We start from the raw sequence: 18,766 nt of genomic DNA, 5'->3' as shown, positions 1-18,766 counted from the left end.
CTGAATTACTCGGAGAAATGCGTACAGTTCCATGAAGAGGGGTGGTGTAGGACTTTCGTTAACGAGCAAAATGAATGCATAATTTGAATAACGGCAAACAAATGTTGGCCTACCGTAACTCTAACAGGTTTTTAACCTAGACAGATCATGGTAAGTTTGACGGCCAAATTCCACCAGGTCCAAGTCCAGTCCATCTCCAGATCTGATAGGTTTCTATTCTAGTCAATGTATTAACTTCCACTGGATCCGCTCCGTTGTGTTCTGGCTGCGTCTCTGATCCGGCAGGTTGGAGTCCTCCGAATTAGATATGCAAGACTCCTATTTTTTTCTAATACAAACTCGTGGCCATTTTGTTTGCTTATACATTTACAGATTAGATTTTTCTGTGGCACTACTATGATTCCATAATATCCATGAACATGTTGGCAAACTTAGAAGTCAGAAAACATGCAGTGAGGTCAGTTATGTCCGTCTTAATGTGCAGCATTAACTCCTGTATGTATCTACACATCATTAAACTGTTATCCAGGAGATTTACATTAAAATGCCATTAAGGGGCTGAAGTCCCACCTCACTGTCTGTGTTGTGATTACATAAAAGAGCCACTATATTTACACACAACAATGCTAATGGACTAAGACAAGAGCAGTGTGGACGCAGGCGACACAGTAATAATGGACCGCCTGCTGATGGACTGTTGGTGTGCTGTTCTTATGTTTATGAAACGCAGCTTTCAAGTGAAACAGGTTGTGTTGTTAGAGTGGTTACCTGGACTTGTTGTGTGTACAGATGAGCAACCTGAAAGGGTTTCTTCCATTGACATTTCAACGATGGTCAACACGCTAACTTTAGCGTATGTGCTAAACAAAATGTTTGTGTTTCACAAACCCAGAGAGCCCTGCCACACTTACAATGTGTTGTTTTTATTATATGCAGGACCAAGATGCAGACAACTTAAAGATTTATTAAACAAAAGGGCAAATGGTGAAACAAAAATGTACTTGAAACAAAGCTCAGAAGGGTGGGTCTAAGAAGACACAGGTGAATCACAGGGCAGGCCACGCAATCGCTGAGGTGGGAAAACACACAAAGTTAGGAATTAAACTAAACTAAGGACCTACAAAATAAAACAAAAAACATGGGTAGTAAAAGAAACCAAGCATTAGCTCACAAAATAATTGAATGTTAAGCGCTGTATCTCTCTGCCTTCAATCAATCAATCAATCAATCAATCAATCAATCAAGCTGTATATATATAGGACCTTTCATACAAGTCAAATGCAACCCAAAGTGCTTTACAGCGATTGAAAACAAGGAAGCAGAAATAAAATAATGGCAAGAAAATATGACTAAAATAGAGACTAATGCACATCAACAACAATAAAATATGTGTGATTAAAATAAGTTAAAGCATCAAATTAATATTAAGAATATAGATAGTTAAAATAAATGAATTAAAAAGGGTAAGGATAAGAGTTGAAACTAAAATTAAGACTGAAAATATCAATTAAACAGAGTAGATAAATTAGAAAATCAATTAATGAATTAAAATGAAATAAACAGTTAAAATAAATAAAATAATAAACAACATTAAAATCAATATATTAGTAAAAGTAAGTAATACAATTTTCAAACCCTACATAAAAGCATGACTGAATAAATACGTCTTTAGTTTATCTCCAGCTCCTCTCAGATCCTCCGGCAGGCTGTTCCGTTGTCAAGGCGCGTAGTGGCTGAAAGCACCAAATGTTTTTGTTCTCTAGGAACAGCTGAAACTTGTATAGTTTTAGTTTCCTGTACAGTGACTTAAGTCTACATAAGCCTTCATTATTTTTAATTCTTCATGGAGGAAACGATACCGTTGTGCCATGTCTAAGGTATGCAATACTCAGTGTGTTGTAAGTTTAAGTGGTTATTGTTATTTAAAGTGTTTTCATTGACGTTTTTCTTTTTCTTTCTTCTGTGAGTGTTCCTCTTCCAAACAAGACAGCCACCATCAGCAGCCTTTGTTTGCTTCAAAAGTATCAAAATGTTAAATAAAACAAAATTAAATTGATTGTCTTTTCTAATAATTGGATTCAGGGCAGCTAACATTTGTTGGGAATCAAAGCTGACATTAAACCAGACAAACAATAGCAAGCGGTGAGGTCAGCAGCCGGGTGGGTTGTGACAAGGTTAGGTTATGAAAGCTGCATTAAAACCAAGTCAGGGATAATGTACAGTGAGGGGGACAAGGCACCCTGTTCAGTCTTTACTCCACCATTCTATCTATCATCATTAAAAATCCTAACTATATATAATACATCATGAATAATACATCAACACATGGCTTATCCAGGGAGAGTGACTTTGAGGTGGTTGGAACCGCCCTTCCTGCTTTTGTGTGTTTCCCTCCCTGATTGGTTTCACCTGTGTCCACACCTGTGTTGATTACTCTGTGTATGTAATTTCTCTATTTCCCACCTCCTAGGTTGGGTTATTCTCTCACATTGGGAAAAACTAAGGAAAGAGGACCCAAGTGGGCACCCTTAGTGATTGTTTTAAGGTCTGTCTTTTCGCCGATATTAAACTCAGGTGTGAAGTTTCAAAGAAATTTGAAGCATGAAGTCTGTTCTCGTGTTTCCTCCATCCTCTCTCCTCTGTCCTCCAAGCAGGGTTAATGTTGCGTTCACACCAAACGCGAATAAAATCATCCGTGCGAATAGATTACATGTAAAGTCAATGTAGAGGTCTGGCGGCGCGTATGAACTCGCTTCATTCGCATCTCCCAATTCACGCGAATGATGCAAATTCATTTGCACAAACGATTTGCGAGAGTTGAAATATCTGAACTCCAGCGAATCTATTGCAGCGCGATAGCCAATCAGCATGCAGATCACCCGGTTGTGTGTGGTGTGTGACGTCTGGACCAGCCGAGATTCCCTCTTCTGGAATATATGGGACACTTTGATTCTATCTCCGTGCAGCTTCCCCAAACTCTGTGACACTACCTGTTTTTATGGGATCAGGAATAAACAGGAGCACACGGTGAGGACAGAGAAGGATTATCTGGTGAGTTGTGAAAAACAGACAACAGACAGCTGTGGCGTGGGAACCTCCATCCCTCTCGCGTATATTCGCGTCTTGAGCACGCGTTTACACGCGGTTTTGACACGCGAATTGAGCAAGTCATTTGCGCGAATAGAGCGAGTAAACACAAAACATTCTCGCATCTGTATTTGTGCTGTTGTGATAGTTCACATTTGGTGTGTACGCACCATTAGAGTTTTGGGACTAAGGCTGTTTTGAAATGGCCTGCTACATTCTGCCTACAAATGCATACTGTGTTTGAATTTAGTATGTAGTCTGACTGTTCAGTTCGATCTGTTCTGCAGGATGCCAGACCAGCTGTAGATTGATTTCCGGTTTCGGAAAGCGGAAATAAACAACGGCCAAGCTGATAAGAGAAACTGCTTCTTTAGCATCACTTATGATTGAAAAAGTTAAGAAGTGGTTTATATTTAATTTAACACATTTCACAGCACCTGAAAAATGAGTATCCCCGATGAAAAAGAAGAAAAAAATAAAAAGCAGAATGAGCGCTGTACATTGTACGAAACAGTACCTGATGGAGACTGGTCCGATGCATACTGAGAATTTTTCCTGATCCGTACGACATCCGGGTAGTTTTGACATGCTGCAGATTTTGCTCTTGTTCACATACTACATACTACATTTTGGCCAAATCCATACGTACTAGTAGTATAGTAGGCGGTTTCAAAAATGTCTCAGTCAGCATCACATCAACACTTCCTTGTCACTCAATCACATGTCACAGAAGCAACCAATCAGAGGCTAGGATGTCCAAGCTTCAGGTAAACATAATGAGAACCACAGAAGTACAGTCAACATGTATTGGTCACAAACACAAGATGCTTTAGAAATAATTCTATTATTATAAATTCACAAACAATAGCATAAGCAAACCTGTATGTAAATAGTTCACTGTATAAATAGCATAATAATAATAAATACAGTATCATATTAAATTATATGAATTAATAATAAATTAAAGTACATAAATTGGCTTTCCTGTTAAAGTTTACAATGTCTGAGAACCTAATCCAAAAGAAAACACAAGGAAGACTTACTATTATTCAACCCAGGAGAGGAGAAACAGAGAAACTACATACACAGGGTAATGAACACAGGTGAGGACATAGGTGAAACAAATTATTTCAATCAAAAAGAAGGGAAACACACAAGAGCAGGAAGTAATACTACACAGGATACACAGGGATCAAAAACTTCAAAATAAAACAGGAAACAAACATCACTATGCTTAAATGTAAAGATTTCTTTTCCCAGAGTGACACTGGACTAGTCTCATATTTTTCAGTCGTACGTTCTTCTGCTCTGAAAGACTGTTTCTTTATAATCTCACTGACCTCCATTGTGTGGCAAAGACTTCAAGAATGCAAGGCTTTACATTCCTCGGAGCAGAAGAGCTCGCAAGGTTTTGTATGTAAAGCAAGAAATGAGGACAACCTTTGTCTTCTTCAGTCCTCTCTTTAAGCACCGTGTTTAACTCAAATATACAAACTGAAGTCAGAGAGCTGGGAACCGTTCTATCAGGCCGAACCTGACAATGATCACATTGATTACCTTTAAACGCTTCTCTCCATCAGGAAAGACTATTCTGCATCCTCTTTTTAATTTAAGTCATAGTTGAAGCCTTTAAAACATCCTTTATTTTGATCAGTCACACTTGAAATAATATCAAGTGATTGATCTCGATGTCAACACTTCTGCTTAGTCATTTGTGTGAATGTGCTTAAGAGTGTTTGCAAACTGGTAGTGTAAGAAACACTCTTTCTGTTTTGCACAAGTATTAAAATATTGTGAAAAACTTGACATATTTTCTGATGATTAAAATTTCGAATAAAACCAGGCCAAAGTAGCTGAGAAAAATGCTGTGAAGTGTGATGTTCTCACTTTGTAGCACAACATGAGCTCTCAGTTATCAGTCATCTAATGGCATGCCACTGTTTCTGAATGCTTCAGATTTCACGCATAAAATTCAAAAAAACTGTGGGTTGCTCTTTTAAAAATGAATAAAGAAATGCATACATTTCAAGATGTAGTAAAAGATAGATTGAAATCTCAATGCATGAATTGAATAAAAATGGTGGTTTGCTCCTTTAAAATATTGCCCTCAATGTACAGCAGTGTTGTTGTAAACAAGTCCAGATTTTCAGAACACACGTGACTTCCACCAGATCCGTGTCCAGTCCGTCTCCAATCCACTGCGGTCTGGCTCCGTGCTCTCTTGTACGCCGATTTTGGAACGCAGCGCGGCGCGGGACCACCTATCAGCTGGAGTCATGTGACCGAGGTTTTCCAGCTGTAATTACTGAATCAAAGATTCTCCTCCTCCTCTCCTCCTCCTAGTTGTCTTTATAGTCCTCTGAAAACCTCTGACCTGTTGACTCCAGGCCTGGCTCCGCTCATCATGACGGTTTGTTGTTGTAGTGAAGTGAAATACGATCTGGTGATAACACAGAGTGTTTTATTCTGAAAATTAACTGGATGTTTTCATTTTGTTTTGGTGCTTGACTTCCTATCCTGCTTCATCTGCTCTGTTGAGATTGATGCGTCATGCTCCAACGTCCAGCAAAAATAGAAGTATTGTATCTGATCCGTTGTGTTCCAACTTTCCGCATCAGAGACGCAACCGGAATGCAACGTAGCAGATCCAGTGGAAGTAAAATAGAAATCTTTCAGATCCGCTGCCGTGACGTCAGCACACACTGTACAGGGTGAATTTATTTAGAACTTATTATTTGTGAAGATATTAAACTTATGAGTTTTGCTCAAATAAGGGCATTGCTGACGTGATTGACATGGACACCCTGTAGCTGTTAGCAAAAAGGCTAAAGGCCTGCCTCTTTACCTCACATTTGCTTGGACGAAGTTAGGTTGAGTTCAGCATTTCCAATATGGCTCCCACCGATTGATCTGCTTTAGAACAACGCTTCAGAAACAGATGTGTGACATCACCAATACTACGTCTATTTGATATACAGTCTATGGTTGCACCCAGTCAAGTAAGCGAGACGCTAAAGTTAGCCTACTTAGTGTCATGAGTTGTTTTTTATAAGTTTTGTTGATGTCAAAAAATAATAAAATGACCCAGGGTAAGACAAGATCTGGGTCCTGGTCTGGACATGGTCCACAATTTACAAGAGAAGTGGATGTAGCCTCTTGCTTTCGAAAGTGAAGCCCATGTAGAAGTGCCCATAACCTGCATTCTTTCTTCCTAATATCCAGTAGGAGGCGACACCACTGGCCAACATATTCCATCAAGTCTTCTTCCGAACAGCGTGATGTCTATGTTGTAAATAAATTTTCCTTTTAAAGTAAAACACAATAAAACGAGGTACGCTTAAGGAGCTGTTGGCCTCTATTTGACAAGATGAATAATCAGATGATGATTCAGCAGTTTAATTATAATTAACCCCGTATACACTCATCCCTGACTCCTACAAAATAAGATGGCAGCAGCTCCTTGATGCCAAACATCAATCCACAAACCAATAGACCATGTACAGCGGCAATATCTGCTTTCTATTTACACTCTGAGACAATTGCAGGCAATGAATCACGTGGCGTGTACGATGAGCTGTCCAGCTAATATGAGAATGAGGGATCAGGGAGCGGCTCCTCTCACATTGACTCACTCACACAAAGACAGCAGCAGATGCAGGAAGCAGTCTGCCAACAGATGCACTCCTGATCCAGCTGCATACAAACACGCATGGCATTTGTATGTACAGTTTCACACACCTGTGATGGACAGATTCTTCATGCGCTGTGCTGCACCGAGTTGTCATTCGAGCTGTGATACTTCCTTTGCAAAATGCATCAGTGTTGTGTCTGAATGTGCAGATTTAGGAAACACTTCACATTAGTGAGTGGCATCCAGCAGGGTCACATCCCTCATGTTGAGCTGCTTAGCTTACCAAGCTGCTCATGAAGCTAATATAGGTTAATGACTCAATTTGCTTCACAGTGTAACGTTAAAAATTGGTTCCTGAGCTCCACATTGCTCCACATGGCGGCATGTAAATGGAGCTGTGTAGAATATGGCTGCAGCACGCTCAGCCTTGACTGCAGGGCTTCTTTGTGCATCTGCCAATCACTCAGCCTGTCAATATGAACCCTGGCGCCCATTAGCCTCGCTGTGTGGTGTCTGAAGCTGCAGGAATCTGCTGCATGCATACTCATAGAGAGTACAACATTAAATCTTTATCTTTATCTAAGGCTAAGAAAATAAGTGACCTATAATAACCTTTATACCAGTCAGAGAGTGAGACTAAATATTCCTCATGTTGGACTTTGAACCAAAGTTTCGGTGATGAAAAAAGGTTTAATTTGGATTTTAAACTTACACTTAATTTCAAAGTTTTGTTTTTTTTCTAAAGGGGAATATACGTTTATAACAGCTACTTGTCTCAAGACATAATTTTCTCTTTGAATTTCAAGAACTTCTATATTCTAGTGTTAAATGGACAACAGCAATCATTAGTCAGATGACATCTTTGATTTTCCGTAGTATTCGAAATCCGTGAGCAGGGAGCTCAACGCATTTTATTTCCTTACAAAGTCAGGGTTCCCATGCGTCCTGGAAAACCTGGAAAACAGTTGACCAGTTTTCCAGCACTGGAAAACACCTGGAAAATGGGAGAAAAAGTAAAATGTCCTGGAAAATCACATGTAGTCCTGGAAAATTATTCCAACATGGCTGCGTGCGACCTGACCCGATTAACAAAACACATCCCCATTCATTGAAAGTTGAGTGCAAGCTGTGCTGGAAAAGACAGCGACACTGCACAACTTTTTTCACATCTTTTCTCTTTCACTTCATAATCATGCATTCACAGAAAACGGGGGTATATTGTCTAGTTTTATGGTACATTAACCTTGTAGAGTGCTCTTTTAATTCAAAGAGTCTTATATTTAAGTTATAGTGTGGCCAGAGGAGTCGGGCAGAGAGCTTGGGGGTCTGTGCCTCACAACTTTCTCTGCAGGCTGAAAGCTCAATTACCATACTCTAGCTCAGTTGTTCTCACAGTGGGGTCCTGGGACCCCTGGGGGTCCGCGAACCATAGCGTGGGGGTCCGTGAAATAATTTGAATACATTTCTAATAAATAATAAAATTATGCTGTGTAATTACAAAACAGCATACACCATTGTTATGATACCATTTGGTGGCTCGAAGGGATATGTGAGTCTTGCTACTGTTAATTTTCTGAAAGCGTTTAAGATCAATTACTTGAAAAGTATAAATGCTGTCATGTTGAGTCCACAAGGAATGAAATGACCCTCTGTGTTAAAGTATACAAGTGGTATTTACTTGATTCAAATTGAAGTGTTATCTGTTTATCACTATGGTACAGGTCTGAAGTATTTACATTGATACGTTTTACAATACAAATAGTTCCAAGGGAAACTAAGAGTGCAAATGGTAGTAAGCATGTGCTTTAGTGACAGGAAGTTTGGCTCTTTTCAGAGAGCCGGCTCTTTTGACTCGGCTCCCAAAGTAGAACGGCTCTTAATTTAGGATCTCTTGTAGCCGTATATTTTACCTTAACTTTGCAAAAACTAATGGTCTGTGTTGAAAACCCTTTTACGTACTGTGTTTTTATAGAAGACTTATAATTGCCCAATTTTGTGCATTTATTCTGTTACAAAACCATTCTTACCCTGATCATAGGGTTAGGGTTAGGGTTGTGATTAGAAGCAGAACTTAAATATAGCAAACCCAACCAGACCGTAACCAGAGCCGAAACAGAACCGTACCAGAACTGAACCAGATCCGAACTGAAGCAGAACCGAACCAGAACCAAACCAGAACCGAACCGGAACCGAACCGTACCAGAACCAAACCAGAACCAAACTCAAGCAAAGAGAACCAGAAGTGGCCAACCAGAACCGAACCAGAACCGAATCTGAACCGAACCAGAACCGTAACAGAACTGAACCAGAACCAGAACAGAACCAGAACCGAATTCAAGCAAACAGAACCAGAACCAAACTCAAGCAAACAGAAATAGAACCAACTCAAGCAAACAGAACCAGAACCAAACTCGAGCAAACAGAGCCAGAACCAAATTTAAGCAAACAGAACCAGAACCAATTCAAGCAACGAGAACCAGAACCAAACTTGAGCAAACAGAAGGATTAGGGTTAGGGTTGTGATAAGGGTTAGAGTTAGGATTAGGGCTAGGGTTAGGATTAGGGTTAGGGTTATGATTAGGGTTAGGTTTAGGGTTAGGGTTATGATTAGGGGTTAGGGTTAGGATTAGGGTTAGGGTTAGGATTAGGATTAGGGTAAGTGTAAGGGTTAGAAGCAGAACTTAACTAGAGCAAACCAAACCAGAGCAGAAACGGTACCGAACCAGAACTGAACCGGATCCGAACCGTACCAGAACCGAACCGAATTGAAGCAAAGATAACCAGAACCGAACCTGAACCGAAACCAGAACCGTAACAGAACCGATTTCAAGCAAACAGAACCAGAACCAAACTCAAGCAAACAAAAAATAGAACCAACTCAAGCAAACAGAACCAGAACCAAACTCATGCAAACAGAAGGATTAGGGTTAGGGTTAGGATCAGGGTTAGGATTAGGGTTGGGGTTAGGGATGTGATTGGGGTTAAGGTTATGATAAGGGTTAGGGATAGGGTAACCGAACCAGAACCAGAACCGAACTCAAGAAAACAGAACCAGAACCAAAGCCAACCAGAACCAAACTCAAGCAATAAGAACCAGAATCAAACCAGAACCAGGGTTAGGGTTAGGGCTAGGGTTAGGGTTAGGATTAGGGTTAGGGTTAGGTTTAGCATTAGGGTTATGGTTAGGGTTATGATTAGGGTTATGATTAGGGTTATGATTAGGGTTAAGGTTATGATTAGGGTTGTGATTAGGGTTAGGATTGTGATTAGGGTTAGGGTTATGATTAGGGTTAGTGTTATGATTAGGGTTGTGATTAGGTTTAGGGTTATGATTAGGGTTAGTGTTATGATTAGTGTTGTGATTAGGGTTATGATTAGGGTTAGTGTTATGATTAGGATTGTGATTAGGGTTATGATTAGGGTTAGTGTAAGGTTAAGGATTAGGTTTAGGGTTGTGATTAGGGTTAAGGTTATGATTAGCGTTAGGGTTATGATTAGGGTTAAGGTTATGATTGGGGTTAGGGTTGTGGTTAGGGTTAGGATTAGGGTTAGTGTTAGGGTTATGATTAGGGTTAGGGTTATGATTAGGGTTAGTGTAAGGTTAAGTATTAGGTTTAGGGTTGTGATTAGGGTTATGATTAGGGTTAAGGTTATGATTATGGTTAGGATTAGAGTTATGGTTAGGGTTATGATTAGGGTTAGGGTTATGATTAGGGTTAGTGTAAGGTTAAGGATTAGGTTTAGGGTTGTGATTAGGGTTATGATTAGGTTTAGGGTTGTGATTAGGGTTAAGGTTATGATTAGGGTTAGGGTTGTGGTTAGGGTTAGGATTAGGGTTAGTGTTGGGTTATGATTAGGGTTAGGGCTAGGGTTAGGATTAGGGTAAGGGTTAGGGTTAGGGTTATGATTAGGGTTAGGGTTGGGTTAGCGTTAGGGTTGTCATTGGGGTTAAGGCATAGACTGTATAAAATATGGATGTAGTATCCGTGATGTCACCCATCTGTTCCTGAGAGCTGTTTTGAAGCAAATCGACGGCAGCAGCCATATTGTTAATGCGGAACTCAACCAGGCAGAGTGTGACGTAGTGTGAGCCCCTTAGCCAATGGCTGTGTGTTCCCGACCGGGAGTCACGTCAGTCATGTCCTTATTTGGGCAAAACTCGTAATCTTAATATCTTCTGAACCGTCACGTTAGAAAAAAATTCACCCCCCGTACAGTGTGTGCCATTAGAGAGATTAGCTTCATAGGGCCAAGCCGTTTTTTGAACCAGGCTGTAAACATGTTTATTAATGCTGCAAAGATCGTCTTTTTCCCATTCATATCTACGTAGTTTCCGGTGTTTCTGCAGCCAGCCTCAAGCAGATTCTCGATGTACTGCAGTTTATATCACTTCCGCATGGGCTTCATCGTTTGAGACCGGAGTTTGCGGCTTGGGTTAAGGTCATGATTAGGGTTAGGATTAAGGTTAGGGTGCGGGTTAGGGTTATGATAAGGGTTAGGGTTAGGATTAGGGTAAGGGTTAGAAGCAGAACTTAACTAAAGCAAACCCAACCAGACCCGAACCAAAGCAGAAACAAAACCATACCAGAACTGAACCAGAACCGAACCGGAACTGAACCGTACCAGAACCGAACAAAAACCGAACCAGAACCAGAACCAAACTCGAGCAAACAGAACCAGAACCAAACTCAAGCAACCTCAAGCCAATATCATGATTAAGCAGGTATATTTTGAGTCTGAGTTGAGTTGAGAAACATTTGTGGCCATTTTTGTAATTCAGTTCTATTTGGGTCATTAAAGCACTGATCCTCTGATCATTATTATTATTTAATTATTTCAGTAAGGCAGCTTCATGATTCCTTTGCAGGCTCTTTTGTTTTTTTCTTAGCTCATTTTATATTTTTTGAGAAAAGAGAAAGCTGAGATGTTGCCCATCATTGTTACTTGGTTGCACTAATAAAGTGAAGTGCTGTATGTCTGTGGTTGCATTATTCTATTATCAATTTGCCATAATTTTTAAGTATGTAAGAGATGATTTCATTGATAGCCATAGACTACATGTCTTTCAATGTAGACTTCCACTGAGAGGAACATATTAGACTATTTAGGAACTAAATTAGGAACTAAATTTAGACGGTCATACCAGCTGATCATCAATGAAAATGTCCTGGAAATGTCCTGGAAAATGATCTCTGGAAAAGAGTGGGAACCCTGAAAGTCATTCAACACGGCACTCTATGGGCTGTGATTTGTAAACAATAAGGTCTAGAGACGTTTTGAAGAGAGTAGCTTCCATTTTTCTGCAGAGTAAAACTAGAACTGTGAATGCTTGGGCAATTTGGCTTCAGAACTTGGACTCTGAAAAGTCCCTGAGCTCCCTTGTCTCATAGGTTCCTCTGGATCTCTGCCTGCTGCTGTGGACGTGCCAGACTCCAGCTGCTACAACTACTACTATCCGTCTCACCCATAAACTGTATGAAATATGGACGTAGAATCCGTGACGTCACCCATCTGTTTCTGAAGCGCAGTTTTGAGGCTAATCGTCGGCAGCAGCCATATTGCTGCTGTCGAGGGATTGTGACGTAAAGAGGCGGGCTTTGAGCCTCCTAGCCAACAGCTCCGGTGTTCCCGCCTGTCAGTCAAGTAAGCTGTTCCTCTCATAATGGAAAACTCGTAATCTAAATATCGTCAAAATTGTCGCCTTACCAAAAAATGTACCCCCTGTACAGTGTGTGCCGATCGAGAAATGAACTATCCAGACTATACTCGTCTTTTGTACCAGACTGTAAACATGTTTATTTCTGCTGCAAAGTTCGGCTTTTTTAAATTGGTGTGTATGTGGTTTCCGGTACATCTGGAGCCAGCCTCAAGCGGATCCTTGGCGAACTGCAGTTTTTAGCACTTCCGCGTTGGACTCGTATTTTTAGACCGGAGGTTGCCGCTTGGTCTCACCACTATCATCTCTCTCTCTTTTCATCTCCCTCTATCCCTCTCTCCAACACGGTCTCAGCAGATGTGTGTCTAACATGAGTCTGGTCCTGCTCAAGGTTTCTCAGAACATCCACCACACACCTCTGGGGTCAAATGTCCTCTTAACGGTTCCTGATTTGATTTAAAGGTTTTGACTTTCATGCTTCGTAGCTCTGTCTGAATCACAGCAGATGCATGTTATCAGTGCAATAAAGGGTTAAAATCTTGATCGCCTGACAGCACTGTTATTCAGCCTATGTCTAAGGGCTGCATATCTGCTTGCTACTTGGTTTTTGAAGGTTAGATGGCAACTGCTTCTGAAATAAGTTGCAAATAAAACTTGTAATTGGAGAGACTTCCTGCTTATGGTCATAGTTCTGAAGTTTCTTATGGTCACAATGTTTTAGACTCAAGCCAAGAGTGATAACATGTATTTGGTGGGTGATAGTGGACTACATTGTCTCTCTTAATGTTCAACACGCCTTCATTTCAGCATTCCATTTTAATCAGATAATAAATGTTTCAGATCGAAGGAAGTAAAAGTTAAAATTAATCAAGAAACCAAGAAGCCAAGAGAAGTGTGTCTTTGGGATCCTGTCTTTACCTCTCTCTCTCCTCTCTCTGCCTGTCTCTTACTTTAACTCTTCCTGTCCCATTACAGTTACTAACCATAGACCTTTCTGGAGTCCCTGAGCTCCCATGTCTCGTAGGTTCCTCTGATGCTGTGGATGTTCCAGACTCCAGCTGCTACAACTACTACTATCCGTATCACCACTATCATCTCTCTTTCTCTTCATCTCCCTCTATCCCTCTCTCCAACACGGTCTCAGTAGATGTGTGTCTTACATGAGTCTGGTCCTGCTGGAGGCTTCTGCCTGTTAAAGGAAGTTTGTCCTTACCACTGTAACTTGCTAAATGCTGCAAAGTGCTCTGCTCATGGTGGATTAAGATGAGATCAGAGGGTCCTGTCTGTAAAATGGGACTGGATCTTATCCTGTCTTGATGTTGGGTCTTTGTTGATAATAGAACATAGAGTACGGTGTAGACCTGCTCTGTTTGGAAAGAGTCTTCGTACTTATTGTGAAACCGTAAAGTCAGGAAAGACCCTCAAAACTTCTTAGAAGTTTAGATAAAGTTCTGAGTTCCTCCATCTCATCCATAACCTAGAAGCAAACTTTGTCTGTTCCATCCCCTGACTAGTTCACGTCACAGCTACAGCAGATGCTCTTTAGATAGGTTTATGTTTTAGTATCCTGGAAGTCTGGTGCCATGCAGATGCTCTTTAGATTGGTTTATGTTTTAGTATCCTGGAAGTCTGGTGCCATGCAGATGCTGTAGGTCCATGAATTGTTGGGATAAGAGCAGGCAGAGATTTTATTTAAGCGTGTCATGTGCCTACAAGTTAAAAAATTATCTCTGCTGAAGTCGATAAAGTTTATAACACAGAAACACAAACTGTCATGATGAATGTGTGTTACGATTCTGCAGATTCAGACATTGTTCTGCTTTTCATTTCAGAGGAAACACACACTCAACCAGGCCGACGCTGGAAACCAGCTGAAGAAAGCAGGAATGCTGTTCATTACACACACACACACACACACACACACACACACACACACACACACACACACACACACATACCTCTGCTTCACCTTCCTTCATGGTTCAGTGGACATTCATTCAATCACACCACCTTCACTCTTTTAGCATCACACTCACACACACACACACACACACCTTCGCACACAGACACATTTGCATATCCCTCTCCGTGGTTTGGAGGCAGCCTACTGTAACATATAGGTAAAACTCAGTCAATTACAGCAGATTAAAATGTGCTTACATGTATTAACACGGGCAGTTATGTGAAGCTATGACCCCATTCTTCCCACCACAGTATAGAGCACAGAAAATGCATGAAATTAGGAGTGTCAGTACTTCAAAGATGCATAAAAAGCAGAACTAAGCACTATTTTAATGCCCGATTATCATCAGTTTGAAATTATGAAGAAGAGGAGAGGTGGAGAAAGAACAAAGATGATCATTCTGAGAGTAACTACGACGTTCAAACTCTGTTAAATGTTTAAAACTTCACGTGTAAAGCATTCTGTCTGTTTATGATAATCACAGTGTTGATAAGTTAATCCTGTCTTAAAACATTAAACCAAGACTGATCTATGGAGGCCTAGAAGGTCGACTGCAAAGACTTGTCATGACACGAAAAAAAACGTCATTTATTTAAGACCAACATGTCCGTCAACCTTTTTAATTTCATGACACAGAGACAACGATGATCTAAGAACACATCATTAATACTACAAACCACGGCTCTAAATTTTCACCCGCCAAATACGGTCGAAAATTCACTTTGGAGGGTATTAAAAAAAACTCACTAGCCAGCTTGGCCAGTGATTAATGAGGCACTTTACCATCTATTTCGCGGGAAGCGTGAGTGCGGTTTCAATGGGAACGCAACCGACAAGGCTTCCGTACTAGAGAGGTGGGTGCGGTTTCATCTACACTGGGTTGAAAAAAGGATAAACACCGGTAAAAATACAAGTACAAACAAGATGTGGCGATGGTTGGGACAGACGGCCGTGAAGAGAAAGGATTGGCCTACCAAAGAGGTAGGGGAGGAGGAGGATATTGGACCTTGCAAAACGAAAAAAAGGAAGTTTAACTGTAAATGGCTAACTAGTCGTGAGTGGCTCAACGTAATGTTCTGTCAGGATTGCCGAATGTATGCTAAAGAAAAACACAAAACAAATAATTTCGTGATCAGGACTAATAATTTCAAAGTAGAAGCAGGAAAGGATTGTGAGAGTGCCTGAAGTCATCAGGAGAGCCTGAGGACGAAAACCGCCAAGACTTTTCGTATTGAAGAGAGTCTAGCTGGAAGGAGCCTTGCCTTAATGAAGACAATTGACAATTGTGCTCACCAGATATCAAAGATTTTGATCCACGCAAAGCCATAGAAATCTGACAGGGTGACAGTGTGCGCACACGCTGGCCACACTTTGTGAGAAAAAGGAAAAATTGAACTGATTTAGATGGGGGCTTTTAGTCAGAATCAGAAGACAGTTCTGAGAGCTCTGACGATGTTTAGCCTTTACATACAGCTCATATTCAAGCATTGCACAATATCCCCCTCATAATTAGTCTCTATAAAAAAATGTTTGTCTAATTTTAAGCATTATCTGCACTAAAACATGTTTAGAAAGTTGTAAAATATTTCCATTTTTGTATATTCAGGGTCACATTAAGACAAATCGTCAAATTTCTAGCTAAAAAGAAAAGTTTTAATGGGTTTTTTTTGTCTTTTTATGTACAAAAAATTGGTCAAATTAGACCCTGAGTAGTATGAAATGGCTAATGAGTAATGACATTTTAGGATCATTTTCTTATGTAATTAAGTTTCAGTTTATTTTAATTGGATATACATTCCCAACCTCAGTGAAAGATTAATTTAAAGCTTTAGTTAATACAATTATCAAATGGGTTTGTCCTTGTGTTTCATGCCTTGGTTCCTCCTTGTGTTTATTCTGGTTTAGTTATCCTTTGTCTCCCTTGAGTATTTAGTGATCCAGCTCTCTTGTTGTGTTTTCATAGCTTAGTCTTGTGTTTCCTGCTATATTTTGTAGTTCTGAATCCTTGTGTTTCCAGTTTAGTTTTACTTCATGCCCTTGTGTGTTTCCCTCCTTTTGTGATTCCCCTCATTAGTTTCACCTGTGTCCTGTTTTCACACCTGTGTTGATTACTCTGTGTATTTAATTCCCCTGTTTGCCCTGTCCCTTGTTGGATCATTGTTCGTCTTCCCCGTGTTCTCTGTTTCTTTTCGTGTGATCCCTATGCTATATTTGGATTTATTCTTGGACGTTTTTAGTAAGTTTTGTTGGTACTTTTTGTTAATTATTTATTTATTATTACCTTTTTATTTTAAAATCTGCACTTGGGTCTTCCTTAAGTCTGTCCTCTAACATGAAATTAATTGCTCAATTCGTGCAAAAATTGCGTGGACGTGAGTAGCCAGGACAAATTTTAGCGAGAGGTAGACAAGAACTCGTGTTTACTCGCATGGTTTTATTCGCGTTTGATGTGAACGCCTTATTTGGGATCGTAGTAAAAGTGCAATACAGGCAAAACTTTAGAGAACCAAACGTTAAGAGTGGCTTTTGTTTATATTTGTACATCAGCCTTGTTTCCTGTTTTATTTTGAAATTCTTACTGTGTGTTTTTCATGTTGTCTTATCTTTCACAATCATTTGTAGTTTAGTAGTAATTTTTGTAGTAGTCTCATCGTGTGTCCAGTCTACTTTTACTTCCTGTGTTTTTCCCTCCTGGGTGATTGCTTCTTGTTAGCTTCACCCTGTGTCTCGTTGTTGTCACACCTGTGTGTTTACTTTCCCAGTACTCTCTCCTTGCGATATTTCTCCTCGTCCTCCCTGTGGTTCTTCTTGTGTTTCTATGATCTTCAGTTGGACATTGTTGGATTCAGTTCCTGGACGTTTCAGTAAGACCTTCTGTTTACGTTTGAACACAAGTTATTAAACAGTGTTTTAGTTATCTGCACGTGAGTCCTCTTCCTTGGTTTTTACACGCGTGACATCAAAGAGACTAAAACTATGACATGTTTTCACCTCAAGACTAAGACTAAATCTAAAACAGCTGTGAAAATAAAAACTGTGCTGCTCTTAAATTTGATGGAGGGAGGTCGGCTGTGCATGCAAGAGTGATGCAAAGTTTCAGGAGCATGACCACACCTCAACTGCATCTCTCCTTGCTCTTTCTTTCTCACGTTCAGCATATTTGACTTCATATCTTTCTTTCATTGTATACGTAGGGCCCTAAGGACAGGTTCTGAAACTAAGGTGAATTCCCTAATAAGCTCCCTGTCTGCACAGACTCATCCTTACTTTGTGCACAGGATGAAATGTGCATAAAGTTAAAGAGATTCTGTAGAACTCCTAGAATGATGTGGATAAATGTCAGGAGTGCATTTCTTGTTTGAAACAGGACGATGGTTTGTGTTTTGTGTGTGGCTGCAGGTTCAAGCAGACCTGTTAGCATCCTGAGCGGCGTCTTCCTGAGCTGAAGGTAAAGATGAATGAACAACAATTTGAGCATCTGTGGGAGCGATGACAGCCCGCAGCGAGACAGACAGCCGGTCAGTCACCCGGAGACCTGACCTCCATCTTTCCCTGTCTCTCATCAGCTCACTCTCTGCCTCTCTCTCCGTCTAACACAATCTCTCACTAACAATCAGCGGCGCCGACTCTTCGGCTGGGTTATAACTTAAAGTAAACAGCCTCTCAGATTCATGACTGGGTTCTTTGTTCTCTGTTACCCTACATTTTATTTCTATACTTAAAAATATTTCCCAAGCCGAGCTGCTTCATTGATTCATTCTACAACCCTTCGAGGCATCCCTCCTCCCGTATCCATCCTCTATTCATGTCTCCTTTCACTCCCTTTCCTTTCCTCTTTCATTCCCACGCTTCCTCCCACTCTCTTTCCTTGTTTCCTTCCTTCCTCTCCTTCCCCACTTATTCCTCAAACCTCAATGCGCAGAGGATGTAGCGAGACAAGACCTCCCATCGTCGGTGGGAAAAAGGGAGAGACCATCGTCTCACAGACGGAGGGATGCAGCGAAGGTATACGTTAGAAGGCAGCAGTATATGTCTGTTCAGTCCTGCCTCCCCCTCCCCTCCCTGAGTCTCAACCGTCCCCCCCTCCACCCTCTCCCCCTTTCCTATGCCAGGGTGGTATGACCTGCTGGATTACAAAACAGCCCTCCCATGTGTCTGCCTGTTCTCTGTGCCAGCTGAGAGACAGCGATACCGAGCTCCTGGAGCGCTGGTGAGGGCGACAGAGAGGAGGAGAAGAAGAGGAGGAGGAGAGGGGGAGGGATGAGTGCAGAAGAAGGAGAGGAGTGGAAAGTGAAAACAGAAGTAGATTCAGAGCGAGGGAAGTTAAAGTGAGGAGAGGAAAGACAGGAGGGTGGAGGGAAGAGGAGGGAGTTTTGAGTGATAGTGAACATATTGTAGATGAAGCTTTGAGAGGAGCAGGACGCTGCGC

General features: G+C 40.9%; 1 long non-coding RNA gene across 1 annotated transcript; it reads left to right on the top strand.

The window, feature by feature from the left end:
- The first annotated feature begins 16,495 nt into the window (after window positions 1–16,495).
- On the top strand, window positions 16,496–18,009 carry LOC117823332. The gene is made up of 2 exons (XR_004633369.1): window positions 16,496–16,573; window positions 17,737–18,009. It is a non-coding gene; the product is annotated as an uncharacterized LOC117823332 (long non-coding RNA).
- Window positions 18,010–18,766: the final 757 nt, after the last annotated feature.

The sequence above is a fragment of the Notolabrus celidotus genome, chromosome 12 (genome assembly GCF_009762535.1).
Source record: "Notolabrus celidotus isolate fNotCel1 chromosome 12, fNotCel1.pri, whole genome shotgun sequence".
NCBI classification, from domain to species: domain Eukaryota; kingdom Metazoa; phylum Chordata; class Actinopteri; order Labriformes; family Labridae; genus Notolabrus; species Notolabrus celidotus.
This window is presented reverse-complemented; position numbering and strand designations above follow the sequence as displayed.